The following is a 24,039-nucleotide window of genomic DNA, read 5'->3' as shown; positions in this document are numbered from 1 at the left end:
TGTCCCCTCATTTCCATAAGAATTTTTGACCCACGGAAAAGTCTTTTTCGGTAACTTCCCGTTGAGCTAGACACTTGATACTTAGAACATAGTTCAGATCTGGGAGAAACTACAATGCAAGTGAAAATAAAATCCGCTAGGTGGCGCACGGATCGAGATATACAGAAAATTAATTTTAAAATGGAAATTTTGCGATGGACTTTTAACCAACTTGAAACTTAGCACATAGTTTGCGAGTCGATGGCAGTACAAATCGTGGAAAACGAAATGCCGCCAGGTGGCAGACGAATCGAGATAAACGAAAATCCCTGAAAATCCCTAAAAAAAGCAGGGATCGATTTTTAAGTAACTTCCTGGTGAGCTAGAGACCTGAAGCTTGGGCCAAGAGTCAGAACCCAGTGACAATGCAATATTTGATAAAAAAATTTCATTAAGTGGCGCATGGATCGAGATATTAAGAAAATTAATTGTGATTTGGGAATCTCTCAATCCATTTTTAGCTAACTTCCCGGTGACCTAGAGACTTGAAACTTTGCGCACGGTTCGGGGCTTGCTGAAAATACAATTTACAGAAAACAAAATTCCGCTAGGTGGCGCGCTAAATGAGATAACTACAAATCCTTGAAAAACAAGGGGAATATTGCAATATATTTTTGAGTAACTTCCCGGTGAGCTGGATATTTGAAAATTGAGCCGTAAGTTAGAACCCGGTGACAATGCAATATTTTATCAAAAAATTCCGCTAGGTGGCGCATGAATCTAGATATTATGAAAATTAATTTTAATTTGGGAATCTTTCATTCCATTTTTAACTAACTTCCCGGTTACCTAGAGACTTGTAACATAGCACATAGTTCGAGACCCGGTGACAATACAATTCATAGAAAACAGAGTTCCGCTAGGTGCGTGCTAATTGAGATAACTACAGATCGCTGAAAAACGAGGGGAATCTTGCGATCGATTTTTGAGTAACTTCCCGGAGAGCTGGAGATATGAAACTTGGGCCGTACGTTAGAACCCGGTGACAATGCAATATTTTATCAAAAATATTCCGCTAGGTGGCGCATGGATCGAGATATTGAGAAAACTAGTTTAAATTGGGAATCTTGCAATCGATTTTTAACTGACTTCCTGGATATCTAGAAACTTGAAACCTGAAATATAATTTAAAACTCGGCGACAGTGCAATGTTTGATCAAAAACTTTGAACAACGTAATGCACAAATCGAACTATTTAGAAGATTAGGCCATACCTTCATGGCTGGCCTCCTGAGTGTTGCAGGCGTTGTAGAATTCCACCCCGTTGAAGGCCAAACTCAATGCACGTCCTTGCATAATTTTAGGCGTACGCGACTTTCACCACGATTCTTTTAGACTTTCAGGCGTATGCGAATTTCACCACGATTTTCAGCTGTGCAAATTAAGTAGCTGACAAACGAGGTGGAATTCTCTTGTAATGGTGCGAGGTGGAATTCTGTTGTTTTCGCCAGTGTTGTCAGCGAAAATTCAACTAATTCTCTTAAATCATGCTATTTTGAACAAGAAAATAAAGATAAAAATTTTCACTTAGGAATTACTTAAATTACTAATCAAAGTTGCAATTGCCTTTTTGTAGGCATTACTAAAAGATTGAAAATAAAAAGATGATAAAGAAATTTTAAGGACTACCTTTATATAAATGGACCACAAAATAGAAGGCAATTTTTCCTTTAATACAGATATAGTCTTGTTGAATTTTGACTAAAAAACTTTAACAATAGCTCTTGTAAAAGAATTTTGGTATTTAAAATTATAAAGGTAGAGCGCGTGTTTAAATTTTAAATAATCAATTAATTAATCCCAAGTACGTGGTTTGCCTTAAATTGAAGGATTGCGCTCCACTTTTATGGTTTTAAATCCCAAAATTCTTTTACAAGAGCTATTGATAAAGTTTTTTATTCAAAATTCAACAAGACTATGTCTGTATTAAAGCAAAAATTGCCTTCTATTTTTTGTTCCATTTATATAAAGGTTTTTTTTATCAACTTTTTATTTATACTCAGCTGAGCAGAGCTCACAGAGTATATTAATTTTGTTCGCATAACGGTACCCCGTAACGGCATAAACTAATCGAGATAGATATAGACTTATATAGATATAGAAATTCATTTAGCCATGTCCGTCCTTCCGTCCGTCCGTCTGTCGGTCCGTTCGTTCGTCTGCCCGTAAACACGTTAACTTGAGTAATGAAATTTGGTATGTAAGTTCTTAGGTACTCATCTCAGATCGCTATTAAAATTGAACGAAATCGGACTATAACCACGCCCAATTTTCGATATCGAAAATTTCGGAAAAACAGAAAAAATGCGATAATTCATTACCAAAGACGGATAAAGCGATGAAATTTGGTAGGTGTGTTGGCCTTATGGCGTAGAATATAAAATTAGTAAAATTTTGGACAATGGGCGTGGCGCCGTCCACTTTTAAAAGAAGGTAATTTAAAAGTTTTGCAAGCTGTAATTTGGTAGTCGTTGAAGATATCACTATGAAATTTGACAGGAACGTTACTCCTGTTACTGTATGTGTTCTGAATAAAAATTTGCAAAACCGGATGATGAACACGCCCACTTTAAACAAAAAAAAAATTTTAAAAGACAAATTTTAACAAAAAATTTAATATCTTTACATTATATAAGTAAATTTTGTCATCATTCAACGCCAGTAATGATATGGCGCACCAAAATACAAAAATAAAGGAAAAATTCAAAATGGGCGTGGCTCCGCTCTTTTTCATTTAATTTGTCTAGAATACTTTCAATGCCATAAGTTGAACAAAAAGTTACCAATCCTGGTGAAATTTGGTAAGGGCATATCTTCTATGACGATAACTGTTTTCTGTGAAAATGGGCAAAATCGGTTGAAGCCACGCCCAGTTTATATACACAGTCGACCGTCTGTCCTTCCGCTCGGCCGTTAACACGATAACTTGAGCAAAAATCAATATATCTTTATTTAACTTAGTTCACGTACCTATCTGAGCTCACTTTATCTTGGTATTAAAAACGGGAGAAATCCGACTACGACCACGCCCACTTTTTCGATATCGAAAATTTCGAAAAAATTAAAAAAATGTCACAATTCTATACCAAATACTAAAAAAGGGATGAAATATGGTGATTGGATTGGTTTTTTGACGCAAAATATAACTTTAGAAAAAAACTTGGTAAAATGGGTGTGACACATACCATATTAAGTAAAAGAAAATGAAAAAGTTCTGCAGGCCGAAATCAAAAGCCCTTGGAATCATGGTAGGAATACTGTTAGTGGTATTACATATATAAATAAATTAGCGGTACCCGACAGATGATGTTTTGGGTAACCCTGGTCCACCTATAGAACTAACGCCCACTCCCTTTTAAAATACTCATTAACACCTTTCATTTGATACCCATTTCGTACAAACACATTCTAGAGTCACCCCTGGTCCACCTTTATGGTGATTTATCGAAAATGCGCCCACCTATAGAGTATGGCCCACTCCCTTTTAAAATACTCTTTAATACCTTCCATTTGATACCCATGTCATACAAACACATTCCAGGGTTACCCTAGGTTCATTTTCCTACATGATGATTTTCCCTTATTTTGTCTCCAAAGCTCTCAGCTGAGTATGTAATGTTCGGTTACACCCGAACTTAGGCTTCCTTACTTGTTTTATTTTATATTTATCTTAAAAAGCGCTTAGGTATATCTCTTATCTTATACAGCCGATTATTTGGATATTACGAATGGGATAAGATTATTGTTCAGCACCATACATGAAAGGTATGATGTCTTCGACATAGCCGAAGACGGTCCCGTCCTTACTTGTTTAAATTAAATCTGAGCTAAAAACAAGTAAGGAAGGCTAAGTTCGGGTGTAACCGAACATTACATACTCAGTTGAGAGCTATGGAGACAAAATAAGGAAAATGAACCTGGGGTAACCCTGGAATGTGGTTGTATGACATGTGTATCAAATGAAAGGTATTAAAGATTATTTTAAGAGAGAGTAGGCCATAGTTCTATGAATGGACGCCATTTAGGGATATCGCCATAAAGGTGGACCAGAGCTGACTCTAGAATTTGTTTGTACGATATGGGTATCAAATGAAAGGTGTTACTGAGCATTTTAAGAGGGAGTGGGCCTTAGGTCTATCGGTGGACGCCTTTTCAAGATATCCCACTAAGGTGGACCAGGGGTGACTCTAGAATGTGTTTGTACGATATGGGTATCAAATGAAAGGTGGTAATGAGTATTTTAAAAAGGAATGGGCTTTAGTTCTATCGGTGAACGCCTTTTCGAGAAATCGCCATAAAGGTGGACCAGGGGTGACTCTAGAATATGTTTGTACGATATGGGTATCAAATGAAAGCTGTTAATGAGTATTTTGAAAAGGAGTGATCCTTAGTTCCATAGGTGGACGCCTTTTCGAGATATCGCCATAAAGGTGGACCAGGGGTGTCTCTAGAATATGTTTGTACGATATGGGTATCAAACGAAAAGTTTTACTGAGCATTTTAAGAGGGAGTGGGCATTAGGTCTATAGGTGGACGCCTTTTCGAAATGTCGACATTAGGGTGGGGCAGGGGTGACTCTAGAATGTGTTTGTATGATATGGGTATCAAATGAAAGATGGTAATGAGTATTTTAAAAGGGAGTAATCCTTAGTTCTATAGGTGGACGCCTTTTCGAGATATCGCCATAAAGGTGGACCAAGGGTGACTCTAGAATGTTTGTACGATATGGGTATCAAACGAAAGGTGTTACTGAGCATTTTAAGAGGGAGTGGGCATGAGGTCTATAGGTGGACGCCTTTTCGAGATATCGTCATTAGGGTGGGCCAGGGGTGACTCTAGAATGTGTTTGTACGATATAGGCATCAAACGAAAGGTGTTACTGAGCATTTTAAGAGGGAGTGGACATTAGGTCTATAGGTGGACGCCTTTTCGAGATATCGCCATTAGGGTGGGCCAGGGGTGACTCTAGAATGTTTGTACGATATGGGTATCAAACGAAAGGTGTTACTGAGCATTTTAAGAGGGAGTGGACATTAGGTCTATAGGTGGACGCCTTTTCGAGATATCGCCATTAGGGTGGGCCAGGGGTGACTATAAAATGTTTGTACGATATGGGTATCAAACGAAAGGTGTTACTGAGCATTTTAAGAGGGATTGGGTATTAGGTATATAGGTGGACGCCTTTTCGAGATATCGCCATTAGGGTGGGACAGGGGTGACTCTAGTATGTGTTTGTACGATATGGATATCAAATAAAAGGTATTAATGAGGGTTTTAAAAGCGAGTGGCCCTTAGATGTATATGTGAAGGCGTTCTCGCGATATCGACCAAAATGTGGACCAGGTGATCCAGAAAATCATCTGTCGGGTACTGCTAATTTATTTGTATATGCAATACCACTAACAGTATTCCTGCCAAGATTCCAAGGGCTGTTGCTTTCGCCTTGTAAAACTTTTTCATTTTCTTCTACTTAAGTGGTAGGTGTCACACCCATTTTACAAAGTTTTTTCCAAAGTTATATTTTGCGTCAATAAACCAATCCAGTTACCATGTTTCATCCCTTTTTTCGTATTTGGTATAGAATTATAGCATTTTTTCATTTTTCGTAATTTTCGATATCGATAAAGTGGGCGTGGTTATGGTCGGATTTCGGCCATTTTTTATACCAAGATAAAGTGAGTTCAGATAAGTACGTGGGCTTAGTTTAGTAAAGATATATCGGATTTTGCTCAAGTTATTGTGTTAACGGCCGAGCGGAAGGACAGACGGTGGACTGTGTATAAAAACTGGGCGTGACTTCCACCGATTTCGCCCATTTTCACAGAGAACAGTTACCGTCATAGAATCTATGCTCTTACCAAATTTGAGAAGGATTGGTAAATTTTTGTTCGACTTATGGCAATAAAATTATTCTAGACAAACTAAATGAAAATGGGCGGAGCCACGCCCATTTTGAAATTTTCTATTATTTTGTATTTTGTTGCATCATATCATTACTGGAGTTGAATTTTGACTTAATTTACTTATATACAGTAAAGATATTGAATTTTTTGTTAAAATTTGAATTTAAAAAAATTTTTTTTTAAAAAGTGGGCGTGTTCTTCATCCAAATTTGCTAATTTTTATTTAGAGCATATATAGTAATAGTAGTAACGTTCCTGCCAAATTTCATCATGATATCTTGAACGACTGCCAAATTATAGCTTGCAAAACTTTTAAATTACCTTCTTGTAAAAGTGGGCGGTGCCACGCCCATTGTCCAAACTCTTACTAATTTTCTATTCTACGTCATAACATCAACCCATCTACCAAGTTTCGTTGCTTTATCTGTCTTTCGTAATGAATTATCGCACTTTTTCGGTTTTTCGAAATTTTCGATATCGAAAAAGTGGGCGTGGTTATAGTCCGATATCGTTCATTTTAAATAGCGATCTGAGATGAGTACTCAGGAACCTACATACCAAATTTCATCAAGATACCTCAAAATTTACTCAAGTTATCGTGTTAACGGACGGACGGACGGACGGACGGACGGACGGACGGACGGACGGACATGGCTCAATCAAATTTTTTTTCGATCCTGATTATTTTGATATATGGAAGTCTATATCTATCTCGATTCCTTTATATATGTACAACCAACCGTTATCCAATCAAACTTAATATACTCTGTGAGCTCTGCTCAACTGAGTATAAAAAAAAATAAATTGGCGTTCTGCAAGAGGGCCTTAGCAGGTGACATTTAAACTTCACGTAAAAATATTAAGAACTCAAACACAACTGCCTGAATTATTGAGCTTTTTATAAACACATATTTCAGAACTTGCGTTATCAACATAATGTTAGCCAACTGTTAAGTAAAAATGTAGATTCATATGACAGCTGTGGAAAATAAGTGAAAGTTCTGTTAACTCACTACGAGAACAAAAGCAACAATGTAATAAAGGAAAGTGGAAAATAGGTAATAAGTATTCAAGGAAATCAGTCATGGTACTACCTCGTTGTTGCAAACAACGTTAGCAACGCTTTACGGAGTTATTTGAAGTAATATAAAAAACACTAAACCTGTAGATTATGTATTAATATAAACAAATAATTGAATTTGTTTTTATAAAAATTTAACTGAAAAGTGTTTAAAAAAGTAGAATCAAACAAAATTTTTGTAAATATATTTGAGCGAGCCGCTAATCTTTGTGTGTGTATTATAAGGATATGTGCATGTATTGCGAATGTATTGCGTTTTATTAGCTTATCGACGTATACATATGTATGTACATCTAACAGTAAAAGAAGCCAATAGTGAAAAGAAAGAAGAGCAGCTGCGATAACATATTGTAAAATAAGTTTTGCTACAGAAATATTTTTACGACGCACTTTGTATATTAACGGTAAAGGTATAAGAAAACTTAACAAAATATTAAAGTTTTTTATACAAATTTATATTAGCACACATATATATGTATGTGCATATGCATGTTGTATGTATGTATGTATGTACAAAGATACGTACAGATATGAATGCATATACATATAACTAAATGATAATTTCCCATGAATTCAGTAGTATCATTTCATAATTGAACGAATAAGCCTTTATCTATCATTATCTAAAAAAATATCTTAATGTACCTAATCAGTTAATTTTTGCGCACCTGCTTTGTCAAATGTGACAGCCAAGCTAAGGTGTGTTTAAACTCATTTACATTCATACTTGTATACTTGTATAGAGAAATCATAAACTTTTATGTGTCACCTTTAAATCGCTAACAGCTGTTGCATTTCTTGCTGCCTCTTTAAGCTCGTACGCATTTGTCTCATTTCACTGCTTCCGACCTACGTGATGCATATAAATACGCATTGTTACGGAGGAAAAATAACCGAAGCCAGAATTACAATCCTATTTTAAAAATGTTTACCATCGGAATCAGGAGTCGACGCAGGGAAAAAGAGACACATATCAATTAAAATGTAAGCAGGATGATGAACTTCATCGCAGTGGTGCACAACGCCCGCAGAGCTTTATTTTGTAGTAGTATGTGTTTACTACTTAAATAACAAACCTTAACCGATTGCCTGCTTGCTTTACTGAATCTCTGTCTCTGCCCTGCAAAAAATCGTGCGATATATCCATAAAGAGAGCAGTCTGCGATTGATCTCTTTTGTCCACAATGGGGTATAATTGATACCCTATAGTCCCTTTTGGGTATATTTGGCATCAGTTAGTTTGAAATTTATATAGCCAATTGAAAAAAAAAAAAACAAAAAGAATAAAAAACAAAGAGCAACGAAATGAATAAAATTAAAAGATTAAATGTGATTAAATAGTATTATTTAACAAAAATGCGGAGCTCTATACCGAACCTAAAATACTAGGACCATATGTTCCATTATCGTAATATTTGTTTTGTTTTTATTATTCTACAATTAGAAAATTTTAAATCCGTAAGAAATTCCGTACTGGTAGAAAGAGGACTTGCCCCACAGTACCCAGAGGCGAACAAAATATACTTTGGCTGTAGGGGCACGAAGAGAATATGTCCGACACTACTCGTATGGATACAAAAAGGGCCTGTCCGACACTTTCCATAGGCGTACAAAGAGGAAGTGTCGAACAGTACATAAAAGATCTGCCCGACAGTCCCCGTAGGGGTAAAAGGAGGTCGTGTTGAACAGTACCCAAATGGGTAAAAAGAGGAAGTGTCGAACATTACAAAAAGGATCTATCCGACAGTACCCATAGGTGTATAAAAAGGACCAGTCCGACACAACCCGTTCAGGCATAAACAGGTACAATTGGTCTCTCCATAGGACATGCTCAAACAAAAGGGACCATTCCGACCTATACAAATAGACCAGAACTGGCTATAATCGCATACTCCTTTGCGACTCAACCCGGATTCATCCTAGAATAGTCGCATATTTTGCAGGCTGCGATCACACGACATGTATGTAAAGGCCGAATAGTTTTACGAAGCACACGAGTGCACTGCTGTTCTAAAGTAAAAAAGTATTAGAAAAAGTAAGGAAGGCTAAGTTCGGGTGTAACCTAAGATGCCAAATTGCAGCTTGCAAAACTTTTAAATAAATGGGCGTTGGCAACCCGATTGTCTAAAATTTTACTAATTTTCTATTCTGCGTCATAAGGTCAACCCACCTACCAAGTTTCATCGCTTTATCAGTGTGTATTAATGAATTATCGCACTTTTTCTGTTTTTCGAAATTTTCGATATGGAAGAAGTGGGCGTGGTTATATTCCGATTTCGTTCATTTTAAATAGCAACCTGAGATTAGTGCCCAGGAACTTACATACCAAATTTCATTGAGATACCTCAAAACTTACTCAAGTTATCGTTTTTACGGACAGAAGGGCGGACGGACATGGTTAAATGAATTTCTTTTTTCGCCGAGATCATTTTGATATATAGAAGTCTATATCTATCTCGATTAGAAATGTGGATCAGGGTAACCCAGAACATCATCTATCGGGTACAGCGAATTTATTTATATATGTAATACCACGAACAGTATTCCTACAATGATTCCAAGGGCTTTTGATTTCGCCCTGCAGAACTTTTTCATTTTCTTCTACTTAATATGGAAGGTGTCAAACCCATTTTACAAAGTTTTTTCTAAACTTATATTTTGAACCAAAAAACCAATCCAATCACAATGTTTCATCCTTTTTTTCATATTTCGTATAGAGTTATGGCATTTTTTAAATGTTTCGAAAACTTCGGTATCGAAAAAGTGTGCGTGTTCATAGTCGGATTTCGCCCACTTTCAATACCAACGTAAATTGAGTTCAAATATTACTAATTGTCCAAAATTTTACTAATTTTCAATTTTGTGTCATAAGATCAACTCATCTACCAAGTTTCGTCGCTTTATCGGTCTTTTGTAATGAATTATCGCATTTTTTCGGTTTTTCGAAATTTTCGATATCGAAAAAGTGGCCGTGGTTATAGTCCGATATCGTTCATTTTAAATAGCGATCTGAGATGAGTGCTCAGGAACCTACATACCAAATTTCATCCAGATACCTCAAAATTTACTCAAGTTATCGTGTTTACGAACGGACGGAAGGATAGACGGACGGACATGGCTAAATGAATTTCTTTTTTCGCCCAGATCATTTTGATATATGGAAGTCTATATCTATCTCGATTAGTTTATGCTGTTACAGGGTACCGTTTTGCGAACAAAATTAATATACTCTGCGAGTTCTGCTCAGCTGAGTAGAATAATAGAGGCAACGTTAGGTTTGTACTGACCGAACAGCGGGCAAACACATACGCTGAATGTGTCCATGATGTTACCAGAATTTGTTTGCCGACCATATGGAAAAATTCCAACAAATACCAGGACTTATGTTATAGAATAACTCCATCATGTTGTCAAATACTTGAAGTTTTCTAGGACCTAGCTTAATGATTGTTACGAGTACTCGCAACTCTGCTGCCCCTAGTAGCTGGAGCCTTGACATGGCGAGCGAAGGACATGAACATAGAACGATTTTAACCATTATTTCTCTAGCTCACAGTACCTAGATCTGCTGTTACTGATAAGGCCTAACCTACAAACATGTCACGCAGGATGGCAGTATCCACTTCATATGCCCATTGTTAGTCTTAGATATTTAGAGATATAAGCAAATTTGTGAGCCCAATGTCGTATGATTTTCACATAATTTTAGAAATTAAGCAGCCTCGCGTTTGTGGCCACGCCTTTACTGCTTGATGGATCATAAGCAGCTCCTGTTTCGTTTTGACATTTCCCAAATGAATTGGGACGTCTGCCATCGATGCATAGAGTACCTTCTTTGCCAACACATCGGCCTTTTCGTTTACTTCCATCTCTCTATGGCCGTGAACCCAGTATAAATATATATATGGTCCGGCCTTAGCGATATCTCTTCAATGCCAATTTGTATTCCAGGTCACTTCTTGATGAAGTTTTGCGCAAGATTATTACCTTGATCGTCACCTCACTATCAATGTATATATTGACGTGACTGCAGCTTAAACACATCTTCTCCTGAATTTCTGCTGCCATTTTCACGTAAACAATATTCACCTTAAACACACTGCAGTGATTTGGCAGTCTGTAGGATCTGCTTATTTCTGTTTCGATACAGTAAAAAACAGACACGACCGCAACCGTTTATTTTGAGACATCGGTATACAGGCACGGAACCATGTAGTCCGTTCGCCCTACATTTAGTGGCGTTACGCTTAAGCCTTGTTGCAGTTGCTACCGCTATATTTTTGGCCATTTGGTTCGCAGATGGAATGTGCAGAATGCAGGAATGTAATGCAGCTGGCGGGGTAGTTTTTAGGACATCCGTTGTGCTCGCAATTGATAGCCAACATACCTTATCAAGTTTTTTAGTAAACGTAGTTTTTTTTGTGTGGCTTTCCACCAAACTAGAACCCTATATTAAAGTAGGGGGTTGACAATTACCGTAAATACCTAATGAAAGGGTTTGGCTTATAGGCCCCACCGTGCATTCTAGCATCCTCATGCATGCAAATAGTGCAAAGAGTGTTTCTTCACACTAACCTCTACAGCTCGAGGAGCCTGCACGAATACTTGGTATTTAGTATAGCTCCAAGATATTTTGTACTGTGTTCAGCTGAGCAGAGCTCACAGAGTATATTAACTTTGTTCGCATAACGGTAATCCGTAACGGCATACACTAATCAAGGTAGGTATAGACTTCTATAATATATAAATATATATAATATATATATTATATATATATTATATCAACATTATCTGGGCGAAAAAAGAAATTTATTTAGCCATGTCCGTCCGTCCGTAAACACGATAACTTGAGTAAATTTTGAGGTATATTGATGAAATTTGGTATGTAGGTTCCTGGGCACTCATCTTAGATCGCTATTTGGAATGAACGAAATCGAACTATAACCACGCCCACTTTTTCGATATCGAAAATTTCGAAAAACACAGAAAGTGCGATAATTCATTACCAAAGACGGATAAAGCGATGAAACGTGGTAGATGGGTTGACCTTATGACGTAGAATGGAAAATTAGTAAAATTTTGGACAATGTTTGTGGCACCGCCCACTTTTGAAAGAAGGTAATTTGAAAGTTTTGCAAGCCGTAATTTGGCAGTCGTTGAAGATATCATGATAAAATTTAGCAAGAGCGTTACTCCTATTCCTATATACATATGTGCTGAGAAAAAATCGGATGACGAACACGGCCACTTAAAAAAAAAAATTATAACACAAAATTTTATATAATTTCAGTATATAAGTAAATTATGTCAAAATTTAACTCCAGTAATGATATGGTGCAACGAAATACAAAAATAAAAGAAAATTTAAAAATGGGCGTGGCTTTGCCCTTTTTCATTTAATGCCATAAGTCGAACAAGAATTAACCAATCCTTGTGAAGTTTGGTAGGGGCATAGCTTCTATGACGATAACAGTTTTCTGTGAAAATAGGCGAAATCGGTTGAAGCCACGCCCAGTTTTTATACACAGTCGACCGTCTGTGAAGGCATCCACGTATAGAAATAAGGCCCGCTCCAATTTAAAATACTCATTAACACCTTTCGTTTGATTCCCATATCGTACAAGCACATTCTGGAGTCACCCCTGGTCCACCTTTATAACGATATCCCGAAATGGGGTCCGTATTTAAAACAACTCAACTTTCAGACAACTCAACTCCTGTTTGGTATTACGAATTACAACTTATTTCAGTTGAAGTTGAATTGGTGCTGCCAACCTAAGAAGTGATGATTTGACAGATAAATGAACAGCTGATCAATTTTTGGCGAAAATTTAAGCATTTGCAAAAGTGATTTTGTTATTGCAAGATATTATATGATATGAAATCTATCTAATAATGGCGAAAATGTTGGTGATTGACATGTCGCGAAAACGGAAAACATTCGCGTCATCATTCCAATCCCTTGGAACTACCAAGAACCAAGTAAGAAAATGTTTAAGCAACAAAAGATGAGCTTCAAATGAAGTTATTTTGCAGATTTGAAAGGAAGCATTTTGCTCATTACTAAACACAATTAAGAACAATTTCCGCAAACGCGTTCGAGGGAAGGCTTTATCCCTATTTTAAAATTATGCGCCACACTCTGATTCCTTGCTGATGGCAGCTATCAAAAATTGTTGTATTTTACTCTAAAATAGGATTCCCAGGAGTAGTGATTAGTATCAATGGGACTCACGTTCGTATAATTTCACCTCTTTTGGCTGCATCCGAACTGCGGCCAGCCGCGTCCAACTTCGGATTCGCTATCGGTTTAACTACCGGCTTTAAATGTTTTATTTATTTATTTTTTTTTGTGATGTTTTATGAGCCCATGCGCCATCTTACTTTTATTAAAGGTGGTTTCAAAAGACGCGTTTCGATCTCCGTTTTTAGGATTCGAAAGCGGAAATTAAAAATCTTATTTCTGTCGAAAAATATTTAAAAAAACCCATAAAATGGCCCAGAGGGGGTCCGAAATATGAGGCCCGATCCACAGTTTTTTTTTGCACAAAAGATCTTTCTGTATTGGCGGTATTTGGCCGCGATTTGTAAAAATAATCCTGGGTGGGTCCAACGCCTTTCTGCATTAGTGTGTACAAAAAATCTGGTTGTTGTTGTCGTTGTAGCGATTAGGTTACTCCCCGAAGGCTTTGGGGAGTGTTATCGATGTGATGGTCCTTTGTCGGATACAGATCCGATACGCTCCGGTAACACAGCACCATTAAGGTGCTGGCCCGACCATCTCGGGAACGATTGAACCTTCAGGTCATCCCTCCCTCCCCACCCCCAAGTTCCATGAGGAGCTTGGGGTCGCCAGAGCCTCGTCTTTTAGTGAAACGGGATTCGCCGCTCGAAGGTGAGGTTGATAATTGGATAGGAGAAGCTATATATTGCGCTACACAACCCCTTGAATCCCCAAAAAAAAAAAAAAAATCTGGTAAAATACAATCATATGAAAATTTTATATGCCAAAAATTTAATTAAATTTTTAATTTTAGTTTTCGGATTCTTAAATCGGAGGTCGAAACGCGTCTTTTGATATCAAATTTTAAAATTTTTGTTAAAAATTAGGTGGTGAACCGTCTTCTAAAACTTAACATTTTTTCAAAACAACTGTAAAATTGTATGAGACAACTGCTAGTAATTAGTCGTAAGATTTTGACGCCTTTGGCAACTACACCAACAAAAGGTTGTAAACGGTAATGCCACAAAAAGTTGTTAGACTAGACAACTCAACCGACATTTTTTTTTTTTTTGACAGGTTGAGTTTTAATCGGTAATACCAAGTTGCGAAATTTCAACCCAACCAGAGTTGAGTTGTAAATGGTAATAGGGGCATATGGCCCACTCCCTTTTAAAATACTCTTTAATACCTTCCATTTGATACCCATGTCATACAAACACATTCCAGGGTTTCCCTCGGTTCATTTTCCTACCTGGTGATTTTCCCTTGTTTTGTCTCCAAAGCTCTCTGCTGAGTATGTAATGTTCTGTTACACCCGAACTTAGCTTTCCTTACATGTTTTTTTGCAGGGTTACCGCTTAAAGGTAAGGCTTAGTTCTATAAGGGCCTTGAATTTCCTTCAGATGCCCAGGCATGTACATTGGAGCCATGTGTGTGACTGGTTTGTTTATCGAGCCGAGAGGCAGTGCTACCTGAGACCAATAAACGCACCGTAAAAGTGTGCATGAAAAAAAAACGCAACACTTCATGTTTCCGTTTTAGCATAGTTCGAAAAAATTCAATATTTTTTCGATAACTAATCGATCACTTTTTGATAACAAACCGATCAATTATCGATAAACCGTCGATAAAAAGCCGTTACTTATCGATATCATTTGTTAACTATAGAAAATTTCTCGATAGCATGCCAAACCTTATCGAATAAAAGCGGTAACCCATCGATAACATTTGTCTTTTTGTTGTCTATAGCAAATTAACAAACCTCTAACTCGTCCGAAAGAAATTTGATGATACGTCCATAGCACGTCGATAACAATCAGATATCTCATCGAAAACAGTTGTTATCAACAGTAAACCCTTAGCACTTCTACAGAAAGTGTATAGCTTGCCGTGGGGTTTCGATTCCGGTTTCGGTTTAGTGTTCTCATATTTTTTTCCTCTCAATTACAGAATACCTTTCCCACACATTATGGCTACGGTGGCTGACATAACGTCAACGGCCAAAGGGTCAATTGCCATGAGAACAATTGGCCTTATTATCACTTGTTGTTGTTCTTGTAGCGACATGGACACTCCCTGAAGGCCTTGGTGAGTGTTATCGAAGTTGATGGTCCTTTGTCAGATGCAGATCCGGTACGTTCCTCCGGTAACAAGCACCATTAAGGTACTAGCCCAAATTTACGATTTATAATGACCGCATGACCGGTGGTCCAAAGAATTTAGTGAGCCTTATGTAACTAAAGCCCTTTTCATCACCTTAGTTAGACCGATACTAGAATGCGGATCAATAGTCTGGAATCCACAATATCGAGTTCATGCAGATAGACTTGAATCAATACAAAAGCAATTTCTACTTTTCTCTTTAAGGAATTTTCAGTGGAACTCTGCGTATAATCTTCCACCTTATACTAGTCGGTTAAAGCTTATCAATCTTCCAACCCTTGCAAGTCGTAGAGAAATGCTAGGCGTTATATTTATGGCTAAACTCCTGAATGGACTGATTTCTAGTCCAATTCTTTTGAACGAAGTAAATTTCACCGTCCCATCACGGGTGTCAAGACATTACAAACCTCTTCTTTTGAGGCAGTGTAGAACTAATTTCGAATTAAATGAATCTTTTCGGTGTTTGTGTCATGATTTTAACACTCATTCTAATTCATTTGATATAACGGATTCACTTTTTACCATAAAGAAAACTGTCTTATCCTATCTTAACTCTTAACAAAAAAAAAAAAAAAAAAAATCAAATAAATTAAAAATGTTCACTTATTTAACAATGTAGTATATATATGTATAATTTCTATGTAATTTCTAACTGTTATGTATAGTACTCAGCTGATGATTTTTATTCTGTAGCTGAGCAGTTTTAGATCTCGACGCTTAACAAACCTCCGCCTATCAACAACTCGGCAATAACAAATCCGTGCGTCATGCGGATGCGCCCCTCGCGCCGGTCGGGCGGGCTTTGGAGGGTTTAATCCGTTGGGTATTATTATTATTATTATTATTATGAAACCTTCTTGATAATGCCGCCTCCCACTTTTCCCTCCCATACTGTGTTCACAAAAGCTATAAAGTATGACATCCCTAATACAAACTTGCACAAACATTTAACTTCTATGCAAAAGAAAAAAAAAATAAAGTTGCCCTCAATCACAAGCGATTAGTTATGCGAAAACGTTAACCTTTTGAATATTTAATAAGCATATGATTAATGCATTTTCAATTGCTTTTGACATGCACCGCATTGATGGAGCTATGCGTGTAAAGCTTTTTTGAACATATGCTTTTTTGGACATCTTTACGGTATAGTTTACTCGTATTTAATATGCATAAGGGTTGTTTGATCAACGAGTAGGTTTTGGAATACAATTTTCAATGATTTCGATTAACTGACATATTTTTGGAAGAAGCAGTTAGCTGTTGGGATAACAACACCTGGTACTGAATTCGATTTTGATTTAATACATTGGAAATATTTTTTTGAGTGCAGGGTTCAAAAAAACGGGCCCTCTACTTGAAGTTAGCAATTAAATTTCGAAAAATTGTCTCTAATGGCCATAGAGGCAATATCTTTTGATATATCTTTTCATTAGAGATGAAGGCTCTCTGGTATCTACTGCAGCTGATGTATTTTCGCCCTATTCGGGTTTTTAGCTATGCTTGGCAGACGCTGTATGAATAAACTTCTTGCAATAAAAAGGCAGAACTTGCCTCGGATGAGAAATCTTTCTTCTAATGCAAACGTTTTAAGGACAATGATTTGAGGAAGGTGCGGACTCTTTCACCGGGAGGAGCTAATGCCCAACTGGCCTGTGTTTTCACGAAGGTGATGGATGACACCACCGCCAAACAGAAAATGCGATGGACGTGCGAAGGCACATAGAAAATCGTGCCTTGCGATACGGCTCCCTCAATGGCTATAAGAAAATACGCTTTAAGCGTAGCCGCAATGTTGGTTATGTGGAATAATAACAATTGCCAATAAATACTGTCGTTCACGGCTATAAACAATAACATTACGATCCAACAGATTATGCTGATATGAGAAACAAGAAAAGACATACAATAAACGAGGCGCCATGCCAACAGTATTATGCTTTGGTGTTACTGTCAGAAACTTCTGCTTCTACGACATAACATTTTCAAAAGATTTGAAACTGACCGAATTCGTCGCGATTCAACCGGCGATAACACCCTATTCGACAAGTTATTATTTTGTTGTCGGCTAATTGTCGATCACGCATTATTATGTTTTTTTTTGTCACCGAGTCATCTGCTTTTTCTTGAATTCTAATCGGTTTGACGGATTACAGAATGTGTAGTCTATTTTTATTGCAGTTGTATCGGTATCTGTTTCAATGATAAGACTAAAGCAAATTGGTAAAGCTCCGATAGCAAGCGGATAAGTTTTTGATAACATATCGATTACTCTACGATGAATCATCGATAAACTTTTGGCAATATACCGATAACATTGATAACTTTTCAATAAAAATTTATAACTTTGTGATCAAAAACCGATAAATCGTCTATTAAAAATCGATAACTCGTTATAAATAACAAATGTAAAAAACTTTGATAACAAATTGATATCTCGTCTATAGATCGTTGATAACAAACCTATCATGATAACACACACACACATACACACGCGCACACGCAAACACACACACACACACACACGGTTTCGTCTATACCGTGAGCAAAGTTTTTACACATCAAAATAATAAAGTGGCAGGAAACGATGAAAATACAGAGACTAAAAGAATTGAAAAAGGGTATGGAGGAGCTGTTATGGAAACTGTGGTCGGACGAACACATGCCTGCAGACTGGAAATTAGTTGTGCTCTGCCCAATACAAAAGAAAGTCGTTGTCCTGTCAGAATTATCCGCACATAAACTTCTTGCATAATGTGCTATATGTTCTAATGGCCGCTTATTCGCGGCGTTTATTTCAATGCTTTTACCTTGTTAAAATGTTAAAATTGTTTGCTAATCGAAAGCAACCACGCCTTTCGTGGTGACAAGAAAAATATCAATGATATACCTACATAAATATGTGAGTTGGTGTTGCACAATAAACATTTTATTTTCATCTCAATTTCAGACTTAAAATTATTCTTCAAGACCAAAGTTAATTCTCAGTTTATCGAAAATAATAAAAATTGTAATAGCGTTTAAATGAAACTTGTTTTAAGTCAAATGAAACTTTTTTAATTACAATAACACTTTTTTGAGTTAACATTTTTTTATTTCAAATTAAACTTTTTTGGATTATGGGATATGCAGGTTTTCGCCTTATTTGAAAATAGTTAAAAGTTTCATTTCATTGGAAACATTTTTTTTAACTCGAAAAAATATTAGTTTGGTTTGAAAATAATAAAAAGATGATAAAAAAATTTTAAGACTACCTTTATATAAATGGACCAAAAAATAGAAGGCAATTTTCTCCTTTAATACAGACAAAGTCTTGTTGAATTTTGACTAAAAAACTTTAACAATAGCTCTTGTAAAAGAATTTTGGGATTTAAAATTATAAAGGTATGCTGCTCAAAAAAAGGCAATTGCTACTTTGATTATTAATTTAAGTAATTCCTAAGTGAAAATTCTTATCTTTATTTATTTGTTCAAAATAGCTACCCGTTCTTTGGCGTTGATCGGACGTACTACGTCTATATCTACATGTATTCGGCTTAGGTGACTGTAGAAAGATGTATGTGTGCTACATCTAAATCTGTGAATTATTATAGCTGTTCGATGTTCTTGATATTGGTGGAGCGGGTGAGTTGGACAAAGAGGATGAATATGGTGAATGGTTCTTCTTGGCGTTTATTCACATAATTGGCGAAGCCGATAGTGCAACGCAATCGTTGTTGGTGAATATGATCACAATTATTGAGGAAGTAAGTTCAACACAATTGATAATGTGGTGAATTTTCATTGCTGAATTGAATGTGCATCGTAAGAGAATTCTACCTGGTTTGTCCGCTACTTAATTTGCACAACTGAAAATCGTGGCGAAATTCGCATACGCCTGAAAGTCTAAAATAATCGTGGTGAAAGTCGCGTACGCCTAAAAGTATGCAAGGACGTGCATTTAGTTTGGCATTCAACGAGGTGGAATTCTACAACGCCTGCAACACTCAGGAGGATAGCCATGAAGGTGTGGCCTAATCTTCTAAATAGTTCAAATTTTTTGATCAAACATTGCACTGTCACCGAGTTTTAAAATATATTTCAGGTTTCAAGTCTCTAGGTATCCAGGAATTTAGCTAAAAATCGATTGCAAGATTCCCAATTTAAAACTAGTTTTCCCAATATCTCGATCCATGCGCCACCTAGCGGATTTTTTTTGACAAAATATTGCATTGTCACCCGGTTGTGACTTACGGCCCAAGTTTCATGTCTCTAGCTCATCGGGAAGTTACTCGAAAATCGATCGCAAGATTCCCCCCGTTTTTTAAGGATTTGCAGTTATCTTGACCAGCGCGCCATCGGGCGGAACTTTGTTTCCTATAAGTTGTATTGCCAACAGGCCTCTAACTAAGTGCCAGGTTTAAAATCTCCAGATAACCGGGAAGTTAGTTAAAAATGGATTGAAACATTCCCAAATTAAAATTTGTTTCTTACTATCTCGATCCGCGTGCCACCTACCGATTTTTTTTTTTTTGATAAAATATTGCATTGTCGCCGGATTCTAACCCACGGCCCAAATTTTAAATCTCTAGCCCACCGGCAAGTAACTCAAAAATCGATCGCCAGATTCCCCTCGCTTTTCAGGGATTTGTAGTTATCTCAATTAGTACGCCACCTAGCGGAACTATTTTTTCTATAAATTGTATTGTCACCAGGCCTCTAACTAGGTGCTAAGTTACAAGTCTCTAGGTAACTGGGCAGTTAGTTAAAAATGGATTGAAAGATTCCAAATTAAAATTAATTTTCCTAATATCTCGATCCATGCACCACCTAGCGGAATTTTTTTGATAAAATATTGTATTGTCACCGGGTTCTGACTTACGGCTCAAGTTTCTTACCTCCAGCTCACTGGAAAGTTACTCAAAAATCGATTGGAAAACTGCCATCGTTTTTCAAAGATTTGTAGTTATCTCACTTAGCGCACCACCTGGCGGAATTTTGTTTTCCGTGGATGATTTTTTCACCAAGCCTCGAACTGTGTGCCAAGTTTCAAGTCTCTAGGTCACGGGAAGTTAGTTAAAAATGGATTGAAAGATTGCCAAATCAAAACTAATTTTCTTAGCAACTCGATCCATGCGCCACCTAGCGAAATTTATTGTATCAAATATGGCATCGTCACTGGGTTCTGACTCGTGGCCCAAGTCTCTAGCTCACCGGGAAGTTACTTAAAAATCGATGGCAAGATTCCCCGCATTTTTTCAGGGATTTTCGTTGATCTCGATTCGTCTGCCAACTGGCGGCATTTTGTTTTCCCCGAATTGTAGTGCCATCGAATCGCAAACTATGTGCTAAGTTTCAAGTCTCTGGATCACCTAGAAGTCAGTTAAAGGTCGATCGCAAAATTTCTATTTTAAAATTAATTTTCTGTATATCTCGATCCATGCGCCAACTAGCGGTTTTTTTTCACTTGCATTGTAATGTCCCCCAGATCTGAACTATGTTCTAAGTATCAAGTGTATAGCTCAACGGGAAGTTACCGAAAGAGACTTTCCCGTGGGTAAAAAATTCGTATGGATATGAGGGGACAAACATGAAAGGGACTTAATATAAAGGTAGTAAAATGTTTATTTTATTTGATAAAAGTTTAATATCTTTGAAATATGTTTCATTTTAATTTAAAAAGTTTTACTTGATTTGAAAAAAAGTTTAATTTAATTTGATAAATGCTTCATTTTATTGAAAACAAAAATTTAATTTGACGAGAAAAAAGTCTTTTATTTGGTAAAAGTTTAATTGGATTTGAAATAAGTTTCGTTTTAGTTGAAATAATTCTAATTTGACTTGAAAAAAGTCTAAATGATTAGAAAAAATTTTCATTTTAATTGATAATAGCTTAATTTCATTTGAAATAAGTTTCATTTCAATAAAATAAAGTTTAATTTGACTTGAATAAAGTTTTATTTTATTTATAAATAAAATAAATGTAAGACGCGATAACCTCCTAAGAAATCTAAGGCCGAGCTTCTCTTCCAATTTGCGTCGTGCTCCTCTTGATTTTCCCTACAAGTTGGCCGGACGGGACCTACATGATTTTATGCCGACTCCGAACGGCATCTGCAAGGCAGATGAGTTTTCACTGAGAACTTTTCATGGCAGAAATACACCCTTCTACTTGAAAAACCTTATTTCTAAAATTTTTGATGTTGCTTTGCCCGGGGTTTGAACCCTGGGCATCCGGTGTGGTAGGCGGAGCACGCTACCATCACACCACGGTGGCCGCCATTATTTTATTTGATAAAACTTAATTTCATTGGAAATTAGTTTAATTTTATTTTAAAAAAGTTTACTTTTATTTTAAAAAAGTTTACTTTGACTTGAGAAAAGTTTAATTTGATTTGAAAATAATTTTATTTTATTTGATAAAAGCTTCATTTCATTTAAAATTATTCCCATATTATTTGAAACAAGTTTAATTTGATTTAAAAAAAGTTTTATTTAATTTTTAAAACTTAATTTCATTGGAAATTAGTTAATTTTATTTTAAAAAAGTTTAATTTTTCTTGAAAAAATTTTAATTTGACTTGAGAAAAGTTTAATTTGATTTGAAAATAGTTTTATTTTATTTGACCAAACACTGAACTTTGAAGTAAGATTCATTTTAATTGAAAGAAGTTTATTTATACTTGAAAAAAGTTTAATTTGATTTGAGAAAAGTATCATTTTATTTGGTAAAACTTAATTTCATTTGAAATAAATTTCTTTTTATTTTAATTAACTCTTTTACTTGAATTGAAAAAAAGTTTAATTTAATTTGAGAAAGGTTTAATTTGGGTTAAAACAAGTTTCATTTGACCTGGAAACCCTATATAATAAGCAAGACCGGAGTGGAATGGAACCGAAATGTATTTTCGAATTGCTGATTTTTTATATCACAAGTTTAAGCGAACTTTAATGCCTTTATTTTAGTCTGGTAACAATATTCTTATTAATGGTTTAACTAATTTACAATCAACTTTTACACCGTCTTCATATTCTGTTTGCTGGTAAAATGGCAGGCGCTCAGAATAAAGCCACTACAAAATAACAGCTTGGCGCATTATACCCTCCAAGACATTAAGGCCGAGCTTCTCTTCAAACGTTTGGTGTTAGTTGCAAATAATAACCAACGCTGCATATCAAATTGAGATAACACTTTTTCTCACTACCTTCAATATTTTTTGCTGCTTATTTGGTAGAAGTTTTCACTACACCACAAATCTTTTGTTAGAATTTTTATTTTTCTTGAGTGCGGCCTTTTATGTTGTTGAGTGGCTGAACACATGCCTGGCTGTCAGTCGGTCTGTTTATAATCTTGCTTAAGGGCTATTCACTTTTCGCCAGTTGTTGGGGAAATAATAAGCCGAGCAAATGGAAAGCCAAGAACAGTAAATATTATTGTTTATAAACGTATGCTTTTATCCAGAATTGTTTTGCCGCTTGAGAGCAGAAAACACAACAGGTTACAAATGTGTTTGCGGTATTTATGCTTTTAACCTTTTCTTTCGCTCATTCGCAACCAGCAAATAATGAATCAAAAACAAATCTTGATTACAAATTATCTCACTGTTTAAGTAAGTAAATGTAAATAAATAAACGTTGGCGTGAGATTAAATTTGGATTAAAATTCTTTTGTCATGATTGTAATCGTATATGTTCCCGTAAGAAGCCATCCTCTGAGTTGTGAACTCTTAAAAGCTTCCCCAAAGTAAGAAAGGCAGACACCTTAAAGCACTGACCACCATAGAACAGTACTCGTAGCGCCAGACTTATCAAAAGTCTTTGATACTGTCAATCACAGCACGTTGCAAGACTAGAAAGGGTTCACCCTTCCTCGCAGTCTAAAAAGATGGCCTGCAAATTATCCGTGCGGTCGGCGGGCATCAGTGTGTTTTAGGAACGTAACATTTGAACGCAGAATAATTAAGTGAAGGTGGTGTCCTATCACCAGCTTTGTTTTACTTTTACATATCGAAACTTATTTCCCCACCGGAGGGAGTTATGTATAATTGTGTCCTTTGTCGATTACTGCACGATAATGGCAACAGGTCCCGGCCCATCCATCGACGTAACAAAAGTATAAAATCAATGACTTTCGCCCTAATCTTTACACTTTTTGCACCTTGCCTGATATTGTCATCGATCAAATCCTCGGCGACCTTATTTACAACTTGGTCATGGCAAATGTCGACCATATTGGACATCCACGTCGGATCAAAATTTTGGCCAGCATACAGCCGAAATCGGACCTAAAATCCAGAGCCGTAACAAAATCCTCAAGTCTCTTGCCGGCAGCTTTTGGGGCAAAGATAAAGAAATGCTATTAACTACCTATAAAGCAATTGGCTGGCCGCTTGTATGCTACGAGTTCCCAGTATGATCTGCGAGCCTAAAAGAAAGATACTGAAGGAAACTGTAGGCCTCTCTGGCTTCTATAGTCATCTCGATGTCTCCCTTTGCTGGGTCCCTGGCCACAGCGGCATTGAAGGGAATGATATCGCGGATGAGATGGCTAGGAAACGTTCCGACTTAGACATAAGTGAGGTGGACAACTCCGTCCGACCGCTGCTGAGTTGTCTCCTGGGGAGAATCGACGAATATGAGAACAGAGTAACGGA

The 24,039-nt window shown here is 36.6% G+C and overlaps 1 protein-coding gene across 4 annotated transcripts in view; it reads left to right on the top strand.

Annotated features, from left to right (window-relative positions):
* The window catches only part of Sytalpha (Synaptotagmin alpha), a 79,118-nt gene that overhangs the window by 35,583 nt on the left and 19,496 nt on the right, over nucleotides 1-24,039 (top strand). Inside the window, exon 1 of one of the 4 annotated variants that reach the window (XM_067769884.1) lies at nucleotides 7,019-7,083. The exons of 1 other annotated variant lie outside the window; for it this stretch is intronic. The gene's annotated coding sequence lies outside the window, so the exon portion shown is untranslated. Of the gene's footprint in view, nucleotides 1-7,018; nucleotides 7,434-24,039 lie in introns of those variants that run through there. 2 more of the 4 variants (XM_067769882.1, XM_067769883.1) reach the window with 2 other exon arrangements.

This window comes from Eurosta solidaginis, chromosome 2, assembly GCF_040869045.1.
Source record: "Eurosta solidaginis isolate ZX-2024a chromosome 2, ASM4086904v1, whole genome shotgun sequence".
Classification (NCBI taxonomy): domain Eukaryota; kingdom Metazoa; phylum Arthropoda; class Insecta; order Diptera; family Tephritidae; genus Eurosta; species Eurosta solidaginis.
This window is presented reverse-complemented; position numbering and strand designations above follow the sequence as displayed.